This window comes from Capsicum annuum, chromosome 3 (genome assembly GCF_002878395.1).
Source record: "Capsicum annuum cultivar UCD-10X-F1 chromosome 3, UCD10Xv1.1, whole genome shotgun sequence".
NCBI classification, from domain to species: domain Eukaryota; kingdom Viridiplantae; phylum Streptophyta; class Magnoliopsida; order Solanales; family Solanaceae; genus Capsicum; species Capsicum annuum.
The window spans coordinates 32,073,593-32,095,986 of record NC_061113.1 but is presented as its reverse complement, the minus strand read 5'-3'; positions in this window follow the sequence as shown (position 1 = coordinate 32,095,986).

Sequence of the window (22,394 nt, the reverse complement as noted above, 5' to 3'; positions counted from 1 at the left end):
CACAACATCCGAGCTTATTTTGACCCATTAGTCGAAAAGTCAAAAATCGAGATATATGGGTGTAGGAAATACAAGTGGCTTAAATGACCTTGGATGGAAAATATTACTTTACTAATACATCTAGAATGTCAAATTTAGTGGGGTTACATACTTCATTTGCAAAAAACAAAGTCTGAATGAGTCCGTAAGGCCAAAAACAAGTCTTGACCTTGCAGGCCCATCTAAACTCGTATAAAAGGGTCTTTTGGCAGATTTTGGGGCATTCTTCAAAATTTTAAAAACCATAGCAGCCCTAAATGTTTGTTGACAAAAAAATGAGTCTTGTGGGTTGATTAGAAGATTAGTAACTTGTGTAATTCATCTTTTTGCTACAAATCTAAGGTAAGAATTCCTCTAATTTGATATTGATTTTAGGATTTCTGACTCAAAAACCCATAAATCATTATGGGTCAGTTGTATCCTCCAAATTGAGTGATTGACTCAAATTACTTGAGGGTTTTAACTCCTTAAAAATAATTAGGCTATGGGTCGATCTTGGAAACTCCTTTCCAATAGTGAAACTCAATAGGAGTTTTGGTGTCCATTTGAAACCCATAGCACAATGGTGCTATAAAGGGTATTATCATTCTTGTTGTAATTCTTAGATTATTTTGTTGATAACATTGCTTGTGGAAGGGGAAGCTTCTCGAAAAAAAAGTTTATGGGTTCATGAGTTGCTTGGATTCAAGGTAGGTTAGGCTTACGTGTAGTATAGATTGAGCTTGTTGTAATATAATCATTGATATATTGTGACATTGGGTGGGGAATTGAGATGATAGTTGATTAAATGGTGAACTTGGAATTTACTAATTGTTATAGGTCATGGATTTGTAAGGTATGATATTTGACCCTTAGTCTAGGACCTTGGTTAGCTTAATTATTGTCGCATTATTTGTGTAAGAACACTATAGTTGTTCTAAGTAGACATGAATGTTATACTTCTCTATCCTTAGGAGTGTATTGACCTATATAATCCCTAGATAAGAGATGACCTTGGTGTTGGGTTGACTTAGGAAGAATACTTGAAGAAGATTCTCCTATAGGTTTAGTAAGGATTGATAAGCCCTTATGGTGTGACTTAGATAACCTAGCCTAAATCCGGATAGAAGTTAGTCCTGTAGAAGCGACTTTAGTATTATGGGAGTTAGAAGTGGGACTTAACCCACCTTAATCTTGAACTATATAACTCCTTGGTAACCTAGATACTTGATGAGCGTCTAAATTAAATTATTAAGAGGGTTAAACCCAATTGTCGGTTTATGAATAAGGTCGATGGTTGGAAAATATGTATACTTGATTGTTGTCTTATTACCGTGTTATGGATAACCATGTAAATATGGTAATTGTGTATCCCATCTAGATACTCATGCCTATGGTCCTACTCACATATCATGATGATGACTAGTAATAAAGTGTGATGGTTTATGTATCTTACATCTCTATTACTCAATTATTGTGAACTTGTGTATGTTTATTAATTTGGGGCCATTTATGTGTATGTTGCTATCTTGGAAAATATTAATACTATGATGGTGCCCGGTAACTCCGGAGGAATTATTGATACTATGATGATGCCCAGTAAATTTGGAGGAAATATTGATACTATGATGATGCCCGATTAATTCGGAGGAAATATTGATACTATGATGATGCCTGGTAAGTTCGAAGGACTATGTGATATTATGATGATGCCTGGTTTGAGTACGAAGAAATATGTGATATTACGATGATGTTCGGTCCGAGTCTGGAGGAATATGTGATATCATGATGATGTTCGGTTTGAGTTCGGAAGAATGTGTGATATTATGATGATGTTCGATGAATCCGGAGGAATATGTTGATATTGTGATGATGCCCGGTGAATTGGGAAGAGGTAAGAACATTATGATGTTGTGTGGGGTAAAATTACTTATATGCATTGATATTTGTAAGGTTAGGCCATGTGGGGCCAACCGCCTATGTTCTTGAATTATAAGGTCTCTCTTGATAAATTGTTATTCATTTCTTGTTCCAAATCACTATATAAGATATGTGACCCTTGTTGATGCTAAATTAGCTACTAGAGGAAATTTTATGCCTAATATTAAGTTAAGACTTAGCATTATATGTAAACTTGCATAAAAATTCAAGGGCTAATATAATAGATATACTTGACTTTAATAAGAGGTTATATTATGAAATCTTGCCTAGTAAGGTGGCTTATGTGATAACTAGCTACTCCTAAAATATATGATCATTATTTGGAACCTAGAAACCTAGTAAACTAGTTGGTGGACTTTACTTGATTAAAATATGAAAACTAGTCCTTAAGGTTCTGACATGCTTAGTGATGATGGATCTAGTATTGCGTGATGATTAGTTAAATTATCTCCTAAAATGTGAAGTTGAGATGGCTTAGTTGATAACTTATGTCATGATGATGTTAGTTAAAGAATGGCCTTATGATAGTTGAATAACCTATATACTATGGGTGGCTTGTAGTTTTTTCCCAATTTGATGTCTAGTGATTTTAAGACTTGTAATCTTTTGACTTTTGAAAAAATAAGGTTAACTAGTATGGACTTTTCAGTATTTATCAATGAATTATAGAATTAATGATTACATGCCTATGCTATGACAATGTTGCTTTCTTTATGTTGAATTATGGCATGGGTATTTGGAAGTGGATTTAGGTAATGAGTCATGGCAGGGTTGTGCTACACGTGGTTTTCAGTAAATTGATGGAGTAGTTGTGCTTTATGATATTATTGGTTGTATTCTTTTGTATACTCTCCGATAGTATGGGATACCGTGATGAGTTCTTTGTTGTGCTCTCTTTTGTGTACTTTCCAGCGGTATGGGACGTCATGGTAAGTTCTTGTGTGTATGTTCTAAAGATGGTTGATGATGATTATGGCAAGTAGATGTTTTGCTATTGTGTATATGGTTGTACTCTTTTGAAATGATATTCAGTTGTTATGGTGATTATGGAGTATATTGAAATAGTATGTTATGTTATTGTTTTAGTAGTATAGATGTTGTTACAGTGGTATCAAAGCAGATTTAGGTCCGATCCTACCCCTTGACTTTAAGATCATTGTCTTAATTTATATCGTCTTTACATTATATTTGAGCTTAGTCAGCCAATGATACCTACTGAGTACCCGTGTTTTGGTACTCATAATACACTTCTGTACCTTTTTGGTGCAGACCCAGGTTCTAGTTGCCGCCGTTGAGCTAGTTCGTGCGAGTTGACTATTCAGAGACAGGGTAAGCTCTTGGAGATTGAGTTTTCCTCTTTTCTCTCTATCCTTATTTGTCTTTTTCTTTTGAGACAAATGTATTAGATTATTTAAGATATTTTAGATTCTAGGATTGTAAATTCCTCTTGTCAAGTTTAGAAGCTCTTGCATTAATATTATCAGGTCGTGGGATTTGTGTTTGAATATTGGTTGTCCTTAGTTGTGAAATGTTGTTGTTATATATTGTGTTTATATATAGAGTCCATGTTGGACGTTCTTACCGAGGTAACCCATTGCCACAGCTTCAGGTTACGGTATTGTCTTACCTACCGGTAGGATGTGATAGGTGCCACCATTACTCTAAAATTGGGTCGTGACAAGTTGCTTGATGCTCAACCACTTGTACACTTAGTTCAACCAACTGTTCTTCGCACTTACCTATATCATCGTGTAGTTTTTCTTTTCACTAGTGAGTTCTATCACTTGGACGCTCAACCTTTGTTTTTGTCTTCAACAATCTCATTTAAGGAGTCAATCAGTACAAAGGCAAGAGATCTTAGCTTGTTGAGGGAATAATCCTCTAGATTCTCTTTCATATCCAGGAGAGTCGTAGGCTTATCCTCATTTTCATCGGTGTCTGCCATCAAAGTAAAAAATGAATCATGGACTTGCATCCTTTATTCTGTTACCAAGGTGGAGATTCCCTTCCTTTGTTCAGATCCATTTGAGTCACTAGTTGAATCGTTCAAACAAGTTGCAAGCACCTGACTAGCAATCGTGTCATCTTTAGCTTTCCAGTTATAATTCATAGGAACCTTCTTCTTTCTTGTTTCCTTAAACATTAGATAGTCATTGATATAGTGACCCAGCTTGCCACACATGTGATAGGTATCAATACTCATTTCTTCATAGCATTGCTTGCTAGATTCACCCCTTCTGGATGCAACACTTGACATTTTCAAGGCTTTGAGCATCCTTTTTGCAATGTGATCTGTTTCATCTTCTGTAGAACTGTAGATAGCTTGTGAAGCCTTCAGAATTGGTTGAGCCTCTATTTATTAAGATCCTTTCAAGGTGTTAGCCTTATTACGGAAGACCTGCTCTGATACCAAATGAAAGGTTGGGGTGTGTTGCGCGTCAACTTAGGGACCTGTTCTCTCAGATGCACACACACAACAAGAACCAGGAGATATAAAAAGTAAAAGTGCAGGAATATAGTAAATAAAAGACACAATTTTTATGTGAAAACTCCTTGCTCAAGGGAGAAAAACCACGACCTGCCTCCAGGATTTCTAAGCTTTACTATATTCAAGCAATTTCTTGAATATAGGACCCAAGGATTATTCTCCTAATCTTCTGTTTCCTAGAAACAACTCTATTATAAGAAAACCAAGAAGTAACTCTACTGCTCCACCCTCCAACTAACTCTAACTGTACTCTTCAAGATAACTCTAGCTTGGACAATCACCTAATTCTAGATGATTTACAAAGGAAGTTACACCATAGAACCTACTACAATCATAAGCAAGCGTAAGCAAGAATTTAAGAACAATATTACAAAGACTTAACTACAACAAGGAAATAAAGATACAACTCGGTAAACAATAGGTTCCCTGTTGCAACTACAACCTTTGATTTTACCACTTCAGAAAGATATTTAATTGTGAGAATATGAAAGTGTTGGTTTTCTTGTTGAGGAAGATAAGCAATATATATACATACATATATATATATATATATATATATGTGTGTGTGTGTGTGTGTGTATGTGTGTGTTAGTTGTGACTATTGACTGTGATAGTGACTGGTGAGCCCAACCTATTCCCTAATTTTAGCAGCTTTGTCATCATAAAACTCCAGGAAATAAGTCCCGACATACAACTTACATACAATTTGTCAAACATCACAATTAAGAACTTAACAGCTAGGGTTTGGGAAATTTAGGATTTGAAGATTATGCTGAGCCATTGAAGAGGTATTTGGATAGGTATAGAGAGTTAGAAGATGAAAATGCTAACCAAAATAAGGCTGTTACTTGCAACAATAGTACTCATGAAGAAAGAGAGATCGATGAACTTTGAAATCTCCAGGGAAGTTTTTATGGTCCTTAAGATTTGTCAAATAACAATAACATCCTTGATTATGCTTGGATTTTTCAACTTTCTATTTTATTCTTAAGAAGAAGTTCTTACTAGTAATAAGAATTATTCTAGTGTATGAAAATATTCTCAAAAACTTTCTTTGCATTTAGTTCTTTCAGCTTAAAATGAGTAAATGCACTGTTTTCACCCTGAACTATAAACAAAATAGTTGAAACACACCCCAACTTAAAGGGGGTCCTATTACCCCCCTTGGACTAATTAAAATCGTATTTTTGGCAACCTTAAGTGCCTACGTGGCTCATACATGTGCCTACGTGGACCTTCAGTATGTTGATTCACGCAATGTGTCATGTGTGTGCATGTAGGCCTTGGGGTTGCAAAAAATACGGTTTTAATTACTCCAGGGGTAATAGGACCTCCTTTAAGTTGGGAGTGTGTAACAGCAATTTCGTTTATAGTTCAGGGAGAAAATAGTGCATTTTCTCGCTTAAAATCAATAAAGTGTGGAGTACTCGTGTTATATTCTTAGCTCTCTCCAAATCAATCCCTTAGGCCCTGATTTATAATCTTTAATTTTTCTACAAGTTTTCAATTAATTAAATTCCCAACATGATCTTAGTTTCTTGTTTTATAGCACTCATGTCATTTCAGGATATTTCTGCTTATAACTCGAAACATAAGACCTTTTTTCTCATAGTTCGGATAGAGTTCATCCTTCTAATTAATAATCGAATGAAGAGAGTTAATTATAATCGTAAGGACTCTGGGGAATTCCCAACGTCTTGTAGAAAAGGAGTATGTATGTAATGCAAAAATTTCAGAATCTTCGAAACAAAACAACAGAGTTCTCATTATTTTTGGTCATTAATAATTGATAACAAGAATTTGATTCTTGTCACAAACTTCATGCCAATAAATCTAAGAATCTTGAATTTCATTTAGGTCAATTAATTGAACCTTCTCAAACTCTTTCTTTTTAAGAATCAAGAGAAATTGTTCCAAGAAAAGAAATACTTGGACATGTATTATATGAAGTACTGTTTCTGCATCTTCCTGATCAAATCTGCTTGATTTGCTTTCCTAAAGTTGTTTAAAATGGAACCAGAAATTTGTCTCTGCCTATGTAGAGCAGATTTAGGTTTTATTTGTTTGCACTTAGTGGAGGTCTGAATTTAGATGGTTCAAACCTTTCATCATTAAGTTTGATTTGTTTTCAAGATTTAAGCACTTAATTGGTCTGTATAAGTTTTAATTATTATATCTTGAATAATGTCTTAATTATTATTAGGAGAAATTCTTGAGTGAGATAATATTACCACCACTCTATCCATAATCACCAGACATCACTTCTAATCACCTTTGCCATCACCACCATTTTCAGCCACCAACCACTAGGGGAAACTAGGATCGCTGCCAACCATTACACTCACCCACTACCACACCTACCTCCTTCGTCATTATAATTATATCCTTTGTCATCATCATCATCACCACTGCGACCAATCTCTACTACGAACTAACTCCACAATCACAACTAGTATGACCACCACCAACTATCACCATCACATCATCAACCACTACTCATTCTTCAGTCACCACCAATACAGTCGTCACCAATACTGTTGCTGCCACCACCATTGCCACCACTTATAAGCCACTACCACTACTGTGGTCATTCCCTGCTGCCAACCACATCTGCCATCAAAACTAGCACCCCACTAATTACCACTAACAGATTGTCAACCACCACACATTCATCAACCACCATAACGATTACCATCAACTACTAACGTCAACCAACTTCACCATTATAACCATCACCACCAGTACCAACTGTCACCATCATGATAGCTACTACAACTCCAACCACCTTCACCATCACAATAATCACCACCATCATTATCAACCACTATAACACCAATTGTTACTGTCACCACAATCACTACAAACCATCCCCAACATCTCTAGCGATTTTTTTATTCAAATAATGCTTTTATTTTATTTAACTACTATTTATTTAATTTTTTATTGAAATTAAATATTTATTATGTTTACAAATGAATAAATTATGCACATTCTAATGTGGAATACAAATGGTCTTAATCATTCTGTGTTCCAATATAAAAACATCTTGACCTTCCAAATATGCATTTTGATCACACACTTTAATCTTAATAAAAATAATTAAGGACTCAATGACGTTCCTCAATTTGTAGTTGTTTGTGTACTTGTCTTGCAACATCTTTGTAACAATCTCAAGAGTCCAACTCAAATTGATCTAGTTCAGTAAAGCCATGCTGAATACACAATTCCACTCCAAAGTTGATAGCTAAGGTCTCAGTTTACAATTCCCTTGCTAGAAGCTGGAATTTAATTCACCATACAAAATTACGTATATTGCACACTAAATCTTTAATCATCAAATATTTTTTGATTTCGAAGTCCGATGCTAGTAAGCAGGTCATAAACCCGCAGTTTTGTCACAGCTTTGAAATCCACATGCTAGATGCGAGGCTTCTTGTCGAGGCAAAGCTACTCTTTACTCCATGGTTGTTACTATTGCCTTTTTGTGTTCCAGTAGCGGCACTTACTACTGTCTTGGTATTCCAAGGCTTTCTATCTGGCTTAGCAGCCCTTCTTGTTCTGGTGTGCCAACTCACTCCTCAAAATAATCACAGGCCATTGTTTGATAGATATAGATATCCTCTATGTATTGTCCCCGTGTTTGTGGAGTGCACAGTTTCGCCCATCATACAGTGACAACTTTGAAGGGAGTGGTATAAAGTTATTGTCATGTGACCAAGAGATCATAGGCGATGCCAGGAATTCAACTAAGAGGGTTTAATATTTGAAGAATACCTAGCCGAAGGGGGTTCAACACCTACTATAGAAACATAAAAATAATTTTAACCATGTACAAATGGTGTATTTTTCTGGCGAAGGGGGTTCGGCCGAACCCCCTAACAAGGCCTGGCTCCGCCCCAACAAGAGATGACAGGTTCAAGCCTTGGAAACAGCCCCTGACAGAAATACAAGGTAAGACTGTGTATAATAGAGTATAGACGGCAGACCTTGTGGTCGTACCCTTCTCCGGACCGTGCGCATAGCTGCACCGGGCAGCTATATATATTGACAACTTTAAATTTGAATGATGTTTAATTTGCAAAAGACTAGATTAACGTCATAATAGCAGGACTCATATAAATATGTTCAAATGCATCTTTTTAGGTGCACGTTGTATGGTCGTAATAAGCTTTCTGGTACAACCAAAGCTGCATTATACATAGTTATTCCACAAATTTCAATATTTCAAGCATGCATTGTTTAAAGACATAGGTTACTTAAATTTGTACGAACGATTAAACATTAACAAGTGGGTAGGGAGAGAGGGAGGGGACCATTTAATCCATAATTCACTAAATCTAGTGCTTTTAATAAAGGTTACTAATAAAATGTTGCTAAATTTCTTTTAAAAGACTCCTCTTTCAGGACATTCTAAAAATATACAAATACTTGTTATTTTCCTTCTACGGGTACAAGAATCTGTATACTAGAAACAACCACTTCAACTAGTTCAAGTTTGTAAACCAAGAACACAATGAAGTGCAGAAAATACCCTCAACACAAGATCAAAGTGATCTTTCCAAGAGGTGTATTTTATTTTTAGAAATAAAGATGAAACAGAAATGGCCAAGTCGCCCGAATTCACGGACTTTCCTTAAGGAAATAATTCCCCTCACTGTACCCGAGGTTTCGAAATTTTCCTTCTAGGATAAAATGGCCAAACAAACCAACTGTAGCGGTACCTCAAACAACTGGAATATCTTCGAACTCACTAAACATTTTGAGTGATCACACAGAATATTTTTAAGGCAAGAAGAGTGTTTTTATTCTGAAATTTTTGTTCATATCAAAACCTGTGAATGAAACCAGGTTTATATAGCCATAACATGCCTCTTTGAAAAGGTGGCAGTGGTTCAACTTAGAGGTCTAACTTTTCTGAAAATGCATGTCTGTTTACCCAAAACAGTACAGTATTTTTGCTGAAACTGTATACCATTTCACAAAATAGTGCACCAGTTCAAAACAGTGTATCACTTCGTTGAAGAATTGCATCTGTTCGAACCAATGTATTAGTTCAGGAAACATTGTTTCAAAAATCTGCATCAGTTCAGTCGAAACATTACATCTGTTACTGTTACTACATGCATATAAATAGAGTATTAAACACACAGAAAAATTTTCTACATTTTTGTCATTGATCAGATTTCGTCAAATAAAGTTTATCCAAAAAGATAGATCTCATCGATCGATCATTTTCCAAATCCAAATCCAAATCCAAATCCGAAGCTGAGCCGAGCGAGCAACGATGACGGCGCGAGGCATCTCTTATTTCTTGCCTCACTTATCTTGTGGAGTAAGTGCTCTTGAGTGTAAATACTTTCAAGTTATCTTCTTCCACCAATGTGGGAGAAAGAGTAAACTTTCTAATTCGGGAGTACACTTTCCATTTTAGTGTCTCCTTCTCTCCACCATTTTACTCTCCATTTTTCCATTCACATTTCTTTCATATACTATGAACCCAACAATCCCCCACATGAATAGGGAATGGCTATTTTTCGTAAAAGTTTTACGGACAAGTATATGATCATCAAGCAAAAACTGATTGCATCTGGATAAGTGGATTTCCCTTTGAATTTTTCATAGTGAACATGCATCGGATGCACTCGGTTAATCGGTAGATTTGATATCTTTGAACCATTGAGCTTTAATGTACACCTAGATAATACATGTCATACAACCAGCCTTTTAACATTTATGGTTCTCACGTTTTTGTTCTTTTCAGCCATGAACACGTTCCAATTTCATGAGAGCTTTGAGAATAGCCCGTTACTAACATTCTCCTTGAAGCGGCTTCCACTTCGCCCTCACATAGGTGATTTCTAAACATTCAATCATATAGATTAAACTATTTGGTCAAATCTGCCAAATTTAGATAATCATTAAAAAAAATTTCACCTTAAGTCTTATCCTTGTTTACTATACATTGTCTACATCATGAGAATGGGTTGGGTAATTAACAATCTTGAACCTGTTAGACACAACTTTGTTTGATCTCCTTGAACCTAGCTCTTGGGATCTCCAGTCTGCTAGGTAGAGTTACTGCCATGCTGACTTGTCCTAGGCCTTAAACCCATTCTCCTGGATGTCATTTCCACTCCTTCTCTAGATAGGCCTTTTGTAAGTGGATCCGACACATTATCCTTTGACTTTATATAATCAATAGTGATAATTCCACTAGAGAAAAGTTTCCTAACGGTATTATGTCTTCGTCGTATGTGACGAGATTTACCATTGTACATCATGCTCCCTACCCTACCTATAGTCGCTTGGCTATCACAGTGTATACATACTGGTGCCACTAGCTTGGGCCAATACAGAATATCTTCCAAGAAATTTCGGAGCCATATACTTCTTTACTGGCTTTATCCAATGCTATAAATTCAGATTCCATTGTAGAGCGAGCAATACAAGTCTGTTTGGATGATTTCCAAGAGACTACTCCTCCACCGATAGTAAATATATATCCACTTATGGATTTTACTTTGTTCGATCTGGTGATCTAATTTGCATCACTATATCCTTCAAGTACTGCAGGATATTTATTATAATGCAAGGCATAGTCTTGAGTGTATTTAAGATACCCCAAAACTCTTTTCATTGCTATCCAATGAGTTTTGTTGGGATTACTCGTGTACCGACTCAATTTAATAATAGCGCATGCTATGTCTGGTCGTGTACAATTCATTATATACATTAAACATCCCAATACTCTTATGTACTCCAATTGTGATTCACGTTCACCTTCATTATTTTGAAGTGCAAAGCTCACATCTAATGGAGTCTTGGCAATACCGAATTCCATATACTTGAATTTTTGTCAAGTACCTTTTCGATATAATGAGACTGTGGCAATGCCAACCCTTTTGGAGTTCTATGGATTCTTATACCTAAGATCACATCCGCAACTCCAAGGTCTTTATATCAAACTTGCTCTCGAGTATTCGTTTTGTTGCATTTATGTTAGAAATGTCTCTACTAATGATTAAAATATATCCATATATAAACAAACAATGACTTGGTGATTTGGAGTGTCTTTAATATAAACACATTTATCACATTCATTTATTTTGAATCCGTTTGCCAACATGGTTTGGTCAAACTTCGCATGCCATTATTTAGGTGCTTGCTTTAGTCTATACAATGACTTAATAAGTTTACACACCTTGTTTTCCTTTCCTAGAACCACAAAACCCTAGGTTGTTCCATATATATTTTTTCCTCCAATTCTTCATTTAGGAAAGTGGTTTTCACATCCATTTGATGGATTTCAAGACCATATACCGCAGCCAAGGCAATTAACATTTGAATCGATGTTATCCTTGTTACTGGCAAGTATGTATCAAAGTAATGAAGGCCTTCTTTTTGTTTGAAGCCTTTTACTACAAGTCTTGCCTTGTATTTGTCAATAGTACCATTGCTTTCATTTTCCTTTTGAAGATCTATTTAGAACCTAAAGGTTTATTTCCTGGAGGAAGATCAACCAATTCCCATATATGGTTGCTTAAGATTGAATCAATATCACTATTGACTGTCTTATTCCAAAAGGATGAGTCTGATGACGACATTACTTCTTTAAACTTTTGAGGCTCATTTTCTAAGAGAAATGTTACAAAATTTGATCCAAACGAAGTTGATGTTCTTTGACATGTACTACATCTTGGATTCTCTTCATTATGTACATTCTCATTTGGTTCATCTCGAGATCATTTAGACCCTCCACTAGACTATTTATGTCTAAGTTTATACGGGTAAATATTGTCAAAGAATTCAGCATTATCTGATTCAATTAGTGTATTTTCATTTATTTTTGGATGTTCGGATTTATGAACCAAAAACTGACATGCTTTACTACTTTTAGTATATCCTATGAACATACAGTCCACCGTCTTAGGTCCTTTCTTAACCCTTTTATGCACAGGAACTTGGACATTTGCTAAACACCCCCACACTTTGAAATATTTTAAGTTGGGTTTTCTTCCTTTCCACTTTTCATAAGGAATTGATTGTATCTTACTATGGGGAACTCGATTGAGTATACGGTTGGCCGTAAGGATAGTCTCCCCCATAAGTTTTGCGGTAAATTAGAACTTATAAGTAAGGCGTTCATCATTTTCTTCAAAGTTTGGTTTTTCCTTTTTGCAATTCCATTAGATTGAGGTGAATATGGGGCCGTATTTTGATGGATGATTCTATTCTTTACACATATTTGCGTAAAGGGAGATTCAAATTCTCCGCCCCTATCGCTTCTTATTATTTTGATCTTTTTGTCTATCTGATTTTCAACTTCAGTTTTATATTGCCTAAACGCATCTATTGTTTTATCCTTACTATTTAGCAAGTAGACATAACAGTATCTAGCACAATCATCAATGAAAGTTATGAAATACTTTTTCCCATCACGTGATGGTGTTGACTTCATATCACAAATATCAGTGTGTACTAAGTCTAAAGGATTGGAATTCCTTTCAACGGACTTATAAGGATGCTTTGCATACTTTGATTCTACACACGTTTGATACTTTGATTTATTGCACTCAAAGTTTGGCAAAACTTCTAAATTAATCAGTTTTCGTAACGTTTTGTAATTAACATGGCCTAAACGTTCATGCCATAAATCATAAGACTCAAGAAAATAAAAAGAATTTGAACTTTTATTTATTCCAACATTCACTACATTTATCTTATAAAGGCCTTCGGTGAGATAGCCTTTTCCTACATACATTTCTCCTTTGCTAATTACAATTTTTTTAGAAACGGTTACACATTTGAATCCGTTCTTGTCTAGAAGTGAAACAAAAATTAAATTCCTACGTAACTCAGGAATATACAAGACATTGTTAAGTGTCAAGACCTTTCCTGAAGTCATTTTCAAGCATAATTTTCCTGTTCCTTCTACCTTAGCAGCAGCGGAGTTAGCCATGTAGATCATTTCTTCTATTTGAGCCGGAGCGAATGACGAAAACAACTCTTTGTTGGCACATACATGGCGGGTGGCACCAGAATCCATCCACCATTCGCGAAGATTTCCCACCAAGTTGCATTCTGAGAACATAGCACACAAATCATCGCATTCTTTGTTGGATTCAATCATATTTGCTTGATCCATTTTCTTGCCTTTCTTCGGGGCATGACAATCCGTGGACTTCTGGCCAATCTTTTCACAATTGAAGCATTTTTCCTTAAATTTCTTCTTGGGTTGATAGCTTCCTTATTCATTTTTCTTCCTTTTCTTAGAATTGTTTTGGTCATCTTCTACAATATGTACTCCATTAATTGTAGAATTTCCTTTTGACCTTCTCTCGACAACCTTATTATCCTCTTTAATATGTAATCGGACAATAAGATCTTTGATAGTCATCTTCTTGCGTTTGTGCTTCAAGTAGTTTTTGAAATTTTTCCATAGAGGTGGCAGCTTCTCAATGATTGCTGTTACTTGAAATGCATCATTCACAATCAAACCTACAAAACAGTTTATGTGAGTTCTAAGAACATTTTTAATTTGTTCAACTAAGGTATTTTTCAAAGATATACCTTCTTCTAGGAGATCGTGAATGATTACTTACAATTCCTGCACTTGAGAGACAACTGATTTGCTATCTAGCATTTTAAAGTCCAGGAACCTTGCAACAAGGAATTTCTTAATTCCCACATCCTCCGTCTTATATTTTCGTTCAAGTGCCCCCCACAACTCCTTTGATGTCTTACTTCTACTATAAACATTGTAAAGGTTGTCTTGGAGACCACTTAAAATATAATTCCTGCAAAGAAAGTCTGAATGTTTCCAAGCCTCTACAATTACGAAACGCTCTTTGTCCGAGGTTCCCTCGGGCACCTCAGGAGTTCTTCGCTAGTGAACCGTTGCAGATACAAAGTGGTGAGATAAAAGAACATCTTTTGCTTCCATCTCTTAAAGTCGATGCCCGCAAACTTTCCGAGCCTTTCCGTAGGTGCCATATGTTGTGGAGCATTTGCGCGGCTTGTCGTAGCAATGCTAGTCGCCGCCACAGTCGTAGCATCATCATGCATTTAACTTTCGCTTGTCATTTTTTCTGTCACCACAAGACAGAAAAATTTAGTATTTTCAGAATACTACTTATAAAGTTAAATAACTTTTAAACTTTCCTTCTTGTTTCTAGTTAACGATGAAGATTTTATAACTTCAAATCGCCAACCGAGTGAACTTTAACTTGTGATGAAGATTTTATGTCTTCTAATCACTAGTTAAATTCAAGCAGAGTAGAAAGCTTAAAACTTTAATCTCCAAAAACAAGTAATACAGATTATGTAAAATTATTGCCTTAAGAGTGTTTTTATTCTAAAATTTTCGTTCATATCAAAACCTGTGAATGAAACCAGGTTTATATAGCCATAACATGCCTCTTTGAAAAGGTGGCAGTGGTTCAATTTAGAGGTGTGACTTTTCAGAAAATGCATGTTTGTTTACCCAAAATAGTGCATTATTTTTGCTGAAACAGTATATCATTTCATGAAACAGTGCACCAATTCGAAACAGTGCATCACTTCGTTGAAGAATTGCATCTGTTCTAACCAATGTATTAGTTCAGGAAATATTATTTCGACAATCTCCATCAGTTCAGTCGAAACATTGCATCTTTTACTGTTACTGCATGCATATAAATGGAGTATTAAACACACAGAAAAATTTCCTGAGTTTTTGTCATTGATCAGATTTCGTCAAATAAAGTTTATCCAAAAAGATAGATCTCATCAATCATTTTCCGAATTCGAAGCCGAGCAAGCGACAACAACGACACAAGGAATCTCTTATTTCTTGCCTCACTGATCATGTGGAGTAAGTGTTCTTGATTATAAACACTTCCAAGTTCTCTTCTTCCACCAATGTGGGAGAAAGAGTAAACTTTCTAATTTGGGAGTACACTTTTCATTTTAGTATCTCCTTCCCTCCATCATTTTACTCTCCATTTTTCCATTCACATTTCTTTCATATACTATGAACACAACAGTACTCTTATAACAAAATATGACTCAACTTTGTACTATCTACCCAATTTTGCCCGTCATTGTGCCTCCTCGCTAGTACTGGATACTTTTATATATATCGTAGAATCTTTACTATTATAATGTACGCTATATTATAAACATGTGATTATAGGTTAGCGTAAAACAGATAAACTTATATTAATTGTAAAGAGGCAAATAATACGCAAAATAAAATGCAAACATGTTTATATATGAGATGATCAAGTCTCTAGCTAGGTATCCCAAGATGGTTGATAATATTAGATAGAGCCCTAATAACTCAAGTGATGAAGGAGGGATTAAGGAGCAAGATAGGCTGTTACTACTAAAAGAACATGATTTAGTGATTAATTAATTTTGTAGCTAAACAATATAAGTATATCACTAATCCCATTTAGCATGGATTTTTGTTAGCTACGGCCTACAAGAGAAGCAGCGATCAATTAGCCCATAAAATCTCAGTGTTTTTTGGTACTAGTAAGACTGCTACTATTTGAAAAATAATCTCTCTATTGGGGTCATTGTATATACAATTTCTTTGGATTGCGCAATGTGGTTTTGACCACTTAAACTTCTTATTCATGTATGTTGGTTTCACATTTGGCTAGATTGTCAAGTTTCTTGATTAAGGGCCATTTTTGACATTCCCTTTTCTGTTGTATGCTCTTCACAAGATGAAATAACGAGGATGAAGCTAAAAAGTAACTTCACTGCCCAACTATCGGAGGTAAGCACAAATATAATTTCTCAATTCCCTAGCCATTTCTTCATTCACTAGTGAATTATCTGCTCTTCGCGCGGTCATAAAAATACAAATAATAGATTAAATAATATATAAATAGATCCTTTTATGAAAATGATATAAAATTTAAAGCTACTAAGAAAATAAATAATTATTTTTCAAAGTTAAAAGGAAAGAAAGAAAAAGAAATAAATAAAACATAAAGGGTTCTTTTTCTTGTATATAATTTTTTTTAAAATTACCTCACTATGTATATAAAATGTTTAGAATTAATTACCTTGTTTTTCTCTTTCACCTTCATGTTCCTTTATATTTCTCAGTTCCATGTCATGCATATTTGCTGATAGTCTTAATACTTTAAACATAGCAAAAATCAAATAACAGATATTTAGCTAATAGTGGATGTTGGCTGCTTTCTATTGCTTTGCAAGTGATTAATGGAAATAAGTTTGCTACCTAAGAAATAAATATTATAAATTAAGAAACTTAATTAATAATTAGCAAATTTTCAACTACAGAGTTATTAATTTGAAACAAAAGAAATTATAAACTTGCAATAATTATAAATTCCTATAAATACTGAACTTAAGAGGCACCATATATAGAGATAGAAATAAGACAATACATATCATTACGTTTGTAAATATTAGTTGAAAAACGGAAAGATAGACAAAATTAATGCATAATATATTGTTTGTGCTCTTGTAGATATCCATTTCCACAAGTCTTTCATCATTCACGAACATTTTCTTTTTCAAGTGAAATAAAAACATGAACATCATAGTGAAATAAAGGATAATCTTGAGTAAAGTCGTATAAAACAAAAAATACGAACTTCTATAGAAAGAAAAATGAAATGATTACACAATTGTCCAAACTCTTGTTGATATCTACTTCTACAAGCATATCATCATTCAAGAGCCTTGAAGAGATAGAAATAAGACAATACACATATCATTATGTTTATAATTATTAGTTGAAAAATAAAAAATAAGATGAAATTAATAAATAATTATCTGTGCTCTTGTAGATATCCACATCCACAAGTCTTTCACCATTTAAGAACATCTTCTTCTTTTTTTAAGTGAAATAAAAACATGAACATCATAGTGAAAATGAAGGATAACCTTGAGTAAAATTGAATGAAACAAAAAATATAAATTTCTATAAAAAGAAAAATGGAATGATTACATAATTGTCCCAACTCTTGTCGATGTTTACTTCTACAAGCATATCACCATTCAAGAGCCTTTTTCTTCTTTTTCAAGTCAAACAAAAATTAGAATATAATAGTGAAAATGAAGGATAACCTTAGAGTTGAAAAACATAAAGAAAAGCAAAATTAATCAATGCATAATTGTCCGTACTCTTGTCTATATCTACATCCACAAGCCTATCACCATGTAAGAGCATTCTTCTTCTTTTTCAAGTGAAATAAAAACATGAACATAGTGAAAATGAAGGATAACCTTGATTAGAATCACATGAAATATAAAATATGAACGTTTATAGAAAGGAAAATGAAATGAATACTTAATTGTTCAAACTCTTGTTGGTATCTACTTCCACAAGCCTATCACCGTCAAGAACCTTTTTCTTCTTTTTAAGTCAAACAAAACATAAATATAATTACAAAAATAAAGGGTACCTTGGATAAAATCTTATTAAAAAAAATATCAATTTTATATACATAAAAATGAAGGAATACCATAAGGTATCTTTTAACTTTTATATTAAATATTTAGATGTTATAAATATAAAACAATGAATAGTTTGAGAGTTACAAATCTATATATAATATAAAAGAGAAATATTAGAGTGATGATGTGGCATGTCTCTAAAGTCAAGAATAATATTTATCTTTATTCTCAATTTTTTAAATTTTCTTTACATTTTTAAATTAAAAAAAAATTCAATACTCTTGCTGATAATTAAATTGCCACATTAAGTATGGAAGAAAAACATTATTGCAGTTTTAAAAATTTCTTACTGAAACATTCCTACCTCTTAATTACACATTTATTACTCTTCCAATTGCTGCAACGTTTCATTTTTTTATTTTTTTTGTAATACTTTCCTCCTTTCAAGTTTCATTTTCCTTACCCATTAAACATATATGTTTTTCTTTATGTTAATCTCTCCATGTGACTCTCGTATAGTTATTCTTTTTATCTTTCATTTGCTTACACTTTTATGTGATCGTTTGCATAGACAAACAATTAATTATAGAATAATTGTTGCACAAATTTCACAACGTATATTAATATATATATACTTGGTTGTTTGTCAGGTTTCATTTGTAAAGATTCACAACGTATATTAATATATATATACTTGGTTGTTTGGCAGGTTTCATTTGTAAAGATTCGGATGCTACAAAATAGTGTATAAGATTTTTGAAGAAGGTTAGACGAAGATGCTTTGAATGTATATTGCATAAAACTATGTATTTACTTATAGTAGGCGATTGATCATGAATATTATTCACAATATTTTGAAATATGTTTTCATTTTATTTCACAATTTCACAATATTTATTTGATCATTAATATTTTGAAATACGTTTTCACAATATTTGAATTTTTGAAAGAACATCTCAAGAGGTATTTTCACTATTTTTGGATTCACTTTTTACACTTTTTAATTTATTATTTCAAAAATATCTAAATTTTTATTTTCATAAATACAACCCATTTTTCATAAAACTTTAAATTTTTTAAAATTTATTTTCACTTTTATATTTTTTTTAAACTTCAAAATAGCCCATTTTTAAAGTCCCAATAAAGTAAATATATTTTTAATTTTCATGTCAAACGGGTCCTTACGGAGGAACTAGCAAGTTAGGTGGAACAAAAGAGGAGTAAAAACAAAGAAAGATACGTATGTTTTTTTTTTTTTTTCTCTTTTGATATCTATACTTTTTCTTTTTTTTTTTCTAAAGAAAGGTGATAGAGGCACTAGAGGGTGAAAAGAGTTTGAGAAAGAAAAGAGAGAAATAAATTTAAAAAAAAATACTTCCTTTCTAATCCTTTTTTGCATAGCTTATCAAAGCGTTTTAATTCATGACATCTTTTTTTTTTGTTTTTAAATTTCTCTATTTCATTATTTTAAAAAAATTAGTGTGACTATATAAGAAGGTGATGAAATGAAGATGTTTTGCATATAAATTGCATAGATTTATATATTTTATTATACAAAATAAAAAGTAAATTACATAAATGGCTTATTTAATTTATGAGATACTATATTTTATAGATGTATTTAGAATTTGTTATAAAGCCAAATTATAAGAAGAAAAAGTAGAGTTTAGCTTAGTAACAAGGTAGGGTGGAGAAGGGAAAAGGAAAAGACGAAAAAGAATGAAAATTAAAAACTGCTAGATACAATTTTTTTATTCTCTCTCTATATATAGAGAGAGAGGGAGTGATAGAGTGATATATATATATATATATATATATATATATATATATATAGAGGGAGTGAATAAGGACAAAAGAAAAAAAAGAGAAAAATTAAAGCAAATAATAGATTTAATTTCAAATTTTCTTTTCTTTGTGATATTACAAGAAAATTTTAACAATACAAAAGATAGTGTGAAGTGTAGATTTCAACCATCTTAAGCGTGACGTTATCTACTTTAACTTATAATTTCTAATCACAATTTTTTTTTTTTATCTATTATACTAAAAAATAAAAATCTTAAATGGTGCGAGATGTAAAAGAATTATTTGTTTGAAAGAGTTGATTTGTATGCATTGACAGAGAAAGTTGCTCGGATGGTAAACACTCCTCACTTTCAATTTGAAGGTTGTGAGTTTGAGTCATCATAAAAGCAAAAGAGATGGGAGCTTCTAGGAATGGGTAAAAAAAATTTGGTACACATCGAGTTGTAGAAAAAAGTTACATAGTAAATATATATTTTATTTGATTATACATAAAATATAAACATTATGAGCAAAATATGAAGAAAACTGACATTACAATAATATTTCCTCTACTATATAATTGTCTTTATATTCTCGACTATTTATGAATCACATCACGCATATGTAAAATAAAATTTTTATTTAATTTAGTTCTGAAAAATGTCTAAATCTTAATGGTGTATTGGTGTTTCATTAAAAAGTTAAATGAAAAAAAATATATTGAAATATCTAGGACGGTTCATAGGAAAAAAATCATCAAAAATACGTGGAAAAAAAATTTTCATAGTTCTCCGATATTAATGACAAGACAACTTTGTTATGAATCAACCAAAGCAATGATTTATTATATATGCATATTTTAATTAGTTTTATTTTCTATTCTTACCCACCACCCTCCCACACCCCCCCAAAAAATGTTTGTTACTAAATAATTTTATCTATATAAATATTAAATATACATTATTTTAGTCACATTATCATTTTTTTTTTGCCTTCAAATTAATATTTTTTAAAACTAATTAAAAATTTTAAATATATATTAAAATATTTTTAAGACCGCGCGAAGCGTGGACATAATCACTAGTATATTATTATGAGTAGAAATTAATTAGTGAGTTAAGGGTTATAAATAATTTTTTTCTTTATTATATAATAAATAGATGTAAATATAGTGTCTTTTGAATTTTGTTTTAATACATAAATATTTAAAATAAGGAGAAAATTCAATTAATATTTAAAAAAATCACAAAAAGGATAAATAGTGCCACATAGGATGGACTAATATTCTCCTTTATATATATATATATATATATACTAGAGGTGCATTGCCCGTGTCAGCACGGGCCCAACACTATAGACATCTTTTAGCACCAATATTCGATATTGATGAGATATAAACATAAATGTACATTGATTTAAAATGATAAATTTTTAAATAATAACTATTTTGACGGTACTCGCTAAGGAGTGAAGTTTTATAAGATATTTTTTTTCCACATGATAAAAAAGTGTGATGTATCGTGTAGTCGAGTTATTTTAATTGTTTGATGATAAGATTAAGAACTGTTACAAAATATAGAAAAGATGTAGAATTAATATTCATAGGATTATTTCATATAAAAACTGAAACAAAAGATACTTCAACTAACAATAAAGTCTTGGATCATCTTCTCAAAGATAATTATGGTTGAAGCAGCTGCAACAAACATGTCATAAACGCATATTTTTCTTGTTTTAATTAAATACTATTAATTTTCTAATACATAAATAACTTATAATAATTAAATAGGGGTGATATAGTAAAATTACGACGTAGCTCTTGAAGTAGCCATGTTGAAACCAATGTTTTAATTAAATATTATAATTTTTTTAATATATAAATAACTATAATAATTAATTAAGGATGATACAGTTAAATCACGGTTGAAGGAGGTCAACTTAATTTAATACAACAGGAGTTAATTTATCATTTTATGTCTATTTTATTTTTTAAAAAATATGATTAAATTTTTAACACTTAGATGACTCATAATAATTAATTATAAGCAATATTTAGTAAAATTATGGTTGAAGCAGCTGCAGCAGACATGTCATCTATTTTTTTAATTAAATATTATTAATTTTTTAATACATAAATGACTTATAATGATTAATTAGGGATGATATAATAAAATAACGGTTAAAGCAGTTGAAACAAACGTCATAAATATCTATTTTTTTAATTAAATATTATTAATTCTAATATGTAAATGACTTACAATAATTAATTAGGGGTAATATAGTAAAAAAAATTACTAATTCTAATATATAAATGACTTATAATAATTAATTTAGGGTAATATAGTAAATCAGGGAGCAATTAGGGATAACATAGGCAGACATGTCATCTATTTTTTAATTAAATATTATTAATTTTATAATACATAAATAACTTAATAATTAATTAGGGATGATATAGTAAAATCACGGTTAAAGTAGCTGAAACAAATGCCATAAATATCTATTTTTAATTAAATATTATTAATTGTAATATATAAATGACTTATAATAATTAATTAAGGGTAATATAATAAAAAATATTATTAATTCTAATATATAAATGACTTATAATAATTAATTAGGGGTAATATAGACGAAGCACTGGTCCAAACCATAGACAGACATGTCATCTATTTTTTTAATTAAATATTATTAATTTTTTAATACATAAATGACTTGTAATAATTAATTAGGAATGATA